This window comes from Dendroctonus ponderosae, unplaced genomic scaffold, assembly GCF_020466585.1.
Source record: "Dendroctonus ponderosae isolate FM_Combo_2020 unplaced genomic scaffold, Dpon_F_20191213v2 Dpon_F_20191213_12, whole genome shotgun sequence".
NCBI classification, from domain to species: domain Eukaryota; kingdom Metazoa; phylum Arthropoda; class Insecta; order Coleoptera; family Curculionidae; genus Dendroctonus; species Dendroctonus ponderosae.
The window spans coordinates 659738-665399 of record NW_026017316.1 but is presented as its reverse complement, the minus strand read 5'-3'; the positions used below and the strand labels follow the sequence as shown (position 1 = coordinate 665399).

The 5662-nt window shown below is 42.8% G+C and overlaps 1 protein-coding gene across 1 annotated transcript in view; it reads right to left on the bottom strand.

The window, feature by feature from the left end:
- LOC109539319 (rho GTPase-activating protein 21) overlaps positions 1–5662 on the bottom strand; it is a gene marked incomplete in the record, with an annotated part of 91600 nt that overhangs the window by 69563 nt on the left and 16375 nt on the right.

Genomic DNA, 5662 nt, shown 5'->3' with positions numbered 1-5662 from the left:
ATTTTTCTGCGTGGCGAACTTTTCTAGACGCCTTGTACAATTGCAAAGTCAAAACCTCTAGGAAAATCGGCAACACCGCATTTTTTAAATCAATTTCTATTGCCTATAACCGGATAAATTTTGAGTTTTTCGCCCATACAACTTCCTCTAAACATTTAAAGAAGGTTTCATTGAAAAATCCTTCAAACCACAATTGTTTTTAATGGCAACATTGCATTTTTTGACATTTTCCAAACCTAGGTGAAGTTGGACACATTTTTGGCTCTGACAGTGACATATGTCAAATCAACCCTTGCGCGGTTTTCTGTGGGTTGAACTTTTCCGGACCACCTGCGCAACTTTAAAGTGAAAACATCTAGGAAAATCGAGTTTTTCGCTTGGCAACGCCGCAATATTTCGACTCATTTTCGTTACTTGTACATTATGGAAAACAAATTCTGGAAAACTGCCATTTTCCACTGGAAGAACTTTGAGTTTTGCCCAATTTCAGCTAGAAGCACTAACTGCTCTGGAAACTTTCCGCCGGAAAATCGCCGATAATCCACAAGATTGATTGGCAACGCCGCAGATTTGTACATTTTGAAACTCCTTAGGGCATTTAGAGGATTTTCGCCAAAACAATGTCAAGCCTCAATGGGGGTTTTCTGCGGTTTTCTAGCTGTTGAACATTTAAGAACCGCTTTGGCAACGTCCAACTGGAAACATCCCCAAAAATCGACCATTTTGATATACAACATGGCAATATTTTCATCTCAGGTTGTTGCTAATGAACAAAGGAAGACTTTTGTTCAAAAATCCTTATCCTGGAGTGAACAAAGTTCCAGTTTTTGGCTAAGCAACTTTCTCCAGAACATTCCACTCGAAAATCCTGGGAAACTGGATTATTTTCGCTCTGCAACACCGCGTTTTTTGGCATTTTCCGAATCTTTATGAAGTTTGACACGTTTTTGGTGCTGGAAGTGACAGCTGTCAAATAAACCCTTGTGTGGTTTTCTGGGTGAAGAACTTTGCCCAGCTGCTCGTGCAACCTGAGAGTGAAAACATATTCAAAAACCGGGATTTTTGCATGGCAACACCGCACTATTGCACCTTTTTTCGAATCACCATGAAATTTCCTAGAAGTTTCCTCAAATGATCGCCACTGCAAACCGAGCTTTTGGGAGGTTTTTCTGGAGGAAGAACTTTTTTGCACAGTTCAACTGGAAACACCCAGAAAAATCGAGCTTTTGCACGGCAACGCCGCAATTTTCTGCTGAATTTCGGCTTCTGGTAAACTTACCAGGGATTTTGGGTAAAAATGCCCATGAAAAGCCGCACGCGTTTTGCGGCTCGCAGGCTTGCAAGATTTCCTTGGGGAGTTTAGGGACATACTGCTGAAAATGCGCTGCAAACTCGAAAAAATCAGCGGCAACCCTGCTTTTTTGGAGCATTTTCGCATTCTCGTTGAAAAATTGAAGATTTTTCTTCAAACAGGGTGAAGCGAAAAAGGAGTTTTCTCGCTGTTAAACATCTAAATACTTCAGGGACTGTCACTTGGGGGAAAACGGGAGGTTTTTGAAAAATGATCAAGTTGTACAAACATTCAGTACATCGATCGAGCCTCGTTCAATCTCGCACGCTAATCGGTCGCACTCAAATCGCACATGAATCGTTTCGCTCGGCTAAAAACGCAAATTAATAACCATTAGGAACGATCCAGATGCGAGAAACGTTCGGACGATTGATGCGCTCGCCATTTATTTAAAAAGTTGTTTAGAAAATGGCCTAAATCAAATCGAAAATCGACGAAAAAACGATCGTAAATCGAAGCCAAAGCCAGCGGCGATGTATTTTCGTACACTTTATGCGTTAATTAAAATAAAACGGTTTCGTGTACGATTTAATCCCAATTTACTGCCCCCCGAAAAAATCGAAATTTGCATAAATTCAGTTTGCGAGAAATCCGGGTTTGTTCCGCGGACCGAGAGAGCGATCGATTTCCCATCGTTCAACCTGCAAAAACTCCCCGAAAGTGCACTGTTGCCAAAGTTAACGCCCATTTTCCCGAGACACTCCCCTACAAGCGCCGCTGCATGTCGGATGCGCGAAAACTCCCCATCCCTGCAGTAAAAAATTGGAAAGTCCGCGCCAAAAATCTCCAATGTGCCACGAACAACCACAATTCTATAAAAAAATGCGGTGTTGCCAAGTGAAATAGTCGATTTTTCCGGGCGTTTATGTTCAAAGATGGTGCGAGTGGAGGTTCAGGTTCAGTGCGCACGAATCTGCGCAAGCCGTGGCTGTACGTCAAACACTCTGAGGGCAAAAAATTGACACAACTTTCTAGACCGCCAGGAAAATGTGAAAAATTGCAGTGTTGCCGCTGAAAATCGGCCATTTTTTGCAGTTGTCCAGAAAAGAACGCTTCCGAGTAGAACAACAGTGAAAACCTAAAAATCCCGTTATCCTGCATTAAAATATTGCGACGTTGCCAAGCCCAACAGCCGATTTTGGGATGTTTACACGTTCACGATGTCAAGTGGTGTGTCAAAGTCCAACACCCTGGAAACTGGAGTGAATGGTGCATTTTACGTCAAATGCTTCAAAACGGGAAAAAATGCGGTGTTGCCACTAAAAATAGCCCATTTTCACAGTTGTCTAGATCGGAACGCTTCAGAGTAGTTGGCGAACGTTCAACAATGGAAAACTGAAAATCCTTTCAGGTCAGGATGAGGATCGTCCAACAAAAAATATTGCCCTTCACTTAAGTTACAATGTTGCATTCAAATATTGCGGCGTTGCCAAGCTGAACAGACGATTCTGGGATGTTTACAAGAACACAATGTCAAGTGGTCTGTCAAAGTTCAACATCCCGTCAAACCCGCCAAGGGTTGATTTAACGAAAAAAGGCAAATAACAAAAAAGGTGCCAAACGTGCCGAAAAATCCGAAAAAACGCCAGAAAACGCGATGTGGCCAATGAAAAATTCGAGTTTTCCAAACCATGCTTTATAGTAGTTGGCAAAAGTTTCACAATCAAAAAAGTCAACTCTTTCAGGTTAGGAACATACCCAATCGAAAAACCTTGCATTCTGCCCAAACTTCAACAACGCACTGAAAAATTGCGGTGTTGCAACGCAAATCAGTAGATTCCTGGACGTTTGCAAATACAACACGTCAAGTGGTCTTTGAAAGCTCAACGCCCCGAAAAGTCGCTAGGGGTTGATTTTACGCAAAAACCCATCAAACGAAAAAAGTGCCAAACTTCCCAAACAATCCGAAAAACGTTCGAAAACGCGATGTTGCCTGTGAAAAATTGAAGTTTCCTGCATTTTTCCAACAGAATGCTTCGAAGCAGAAGGGTAAAAGTTGCACAATCAAAAAACTCAAAACTCTTTCAGGTTAGGAACAAACCCGTCAATCGAAAAACATTGCATTCTGCCCAAACTGCAACAGTGCACGGAGAAATTGCGGTGTTGCAAAGCAAATCAGTAGGTTCCAGGATGTTTGCAAAATCAAGACGTCAAGTGGTCTATGAAAGTTCAACACCCCGAAAACTCGCCAGGGGCTGATTTTACGCAAAAAACCATCGGACCAAAAAAGATGCCATACCTCCCAAAAAATCCAAAAAACCCCCAAAAATGCGGCGTTGCCGCTGAAAATCGAAGGTTTCCGTCAATTGAAGCCCTTGTCGGACTGGCAGTCAACGCCGAAACGACATCAGCCACCCTGTAAACGCTACAGGGTGGAAAAAAAACAAAAATCTGGAAAATAGAAAAGCAGCGAAGAAGTCAATTTGGTCCATCGTGAACGTGAATGATGCAACCAGCCAATGAAAGGCCTGCTTGTCAGTAATGTGAGAATAAAAGTACCAATCATTTGGGAAAGGAACCCAAAATACTGTTTAATTACCCGAAGGCCACGCACTATTCATGCCATGTACGGCAGGCGATAAATGCTGCGTGTTTTTTCCTTCGGATGTTTACTCGTAAAGCGTGCGCTGAAAAAAGCTGATTTTTTCGGAGGCTTTTCTGCCTCTGGCTGTCCGATCGAGACGAGCCAGAAAGGCTCGACAACTCAAGGAAAACTGCAGCCTTTCGCGTGGCGAACTGAAGAACCGATCGGTTTTGGGCCAAAGTGTGAAAGTGAAATTCCTGCTAAAACTGTGTCCGCGACTTACCTTTCGAGACCATCAACTGCACGGGACTTTGCAAGGAACCAATCCAAAGAAACCGGCCCAACCAAGCACCAGGGAAAACTCCAGGAAAAAACCACTAAAACCACCGCGTTCGTACAGGAAAACTGGCGTAATTTTCCAACCGAAAGTGGCGCAAAAAACGAAAAAACGACCGCGTTCCGCTGTTCAGCAGGAACGTTTCCGAATCGCGATCGGATCGACAATAACGCTTTGAAAGCCGGCTGACCTGCAGACGGTCGACGCTGGTTTGGAGGTGAAGCAGGAATCGAGACGGGGCGCGCTGGCCTGAAGAGGGCCGCGGCCGACGAAACGTCGTCGCGCTTGATGATCCGAATCGCAACTTTCTCCCCTCAGAGGAACTGTCCAAATTTTGAAAAATTCGTGGACAAGTGCCTGATGATGGCCCAAAAACGAAACTTTTCCCACTTATCACAGGCATTTTGCGATGCCAAATGCGTGCAAATTCCAGTCACCAGCTTCACCTGGTCTGGAGGAAAAATAAATTTTACCGAACATTTTTGTGCCAAACGCCTGAAGATGACTGAAACCCGAAACTTCGGCCACATGACGAAAGGATTTTGCCCTTCAAAATACACCTCAAAATGACTGGTGAACTTCACTGGTTTCTCAGTAAATAAATGACAAACTCCGGCCTGTAAGAACAAACGCGAAATTCCCACCCAATTTTCAAAAATTCCGCAAATCTGATTGATGAAGGCCGAGAAATTGAAACTTTCGCCACTTACAGAAATGTATTTTCTCTACAGAATTAAGCCCAAAGCGATTATTGACGATTTTTCAGTTTCAGAGGAAATTAATTTGGAAGTCCGATCAGCCTAAACCAGAGCCAAAATCAATGGAAAATTTGAAACTTCTTCAAATCCTGCCTGATGATGACTCAAAATCGAAACTTTTTGCACACATAGAACGCACTTTTCCCTACAAAATGGGCCTGAAAGTGAATCTCAAGCTTTACTGGGTTCTGAGAAAATCAACGCCAAAATCCGGCCTGCTCAAACAAACACCAAATTCGAACCCAATTTTCAAGTTTCGCAAAACTGACTGATGATGGCCGAGAAATCGAAACTTTCGCCACTTGCAGAAATAGACTTTTCTTCACAAATCTAAGCCCAAAGCAATTTTTGACGTTTTTTTAGTTTCTAAGGAAATTAATTTCAAAGTCCGATCAGCCTAAACCAGAGCCAAAATCAACGAAAAATTTGAAAATTCTTCAAAAACTGCCTGATGACTCAAAATCGAAACTTTTTGCACACATAGGACGCACTTTTGCCTACAAAATGGGCCTGAAAATGAATTTCCAGCTGAGGAAATTCGCGAAAATTCGGCTTGCTTAAACAAACCCCAAATTCGAACCCAATTTTCAAAAATGCCGCAAAACTGACTGATGATGACGCAAAAATCGAAACTTTCATAAAACACACTGGAGTCTACAAACTGTATTCTAAATGAACCCGCAAAATCCAGT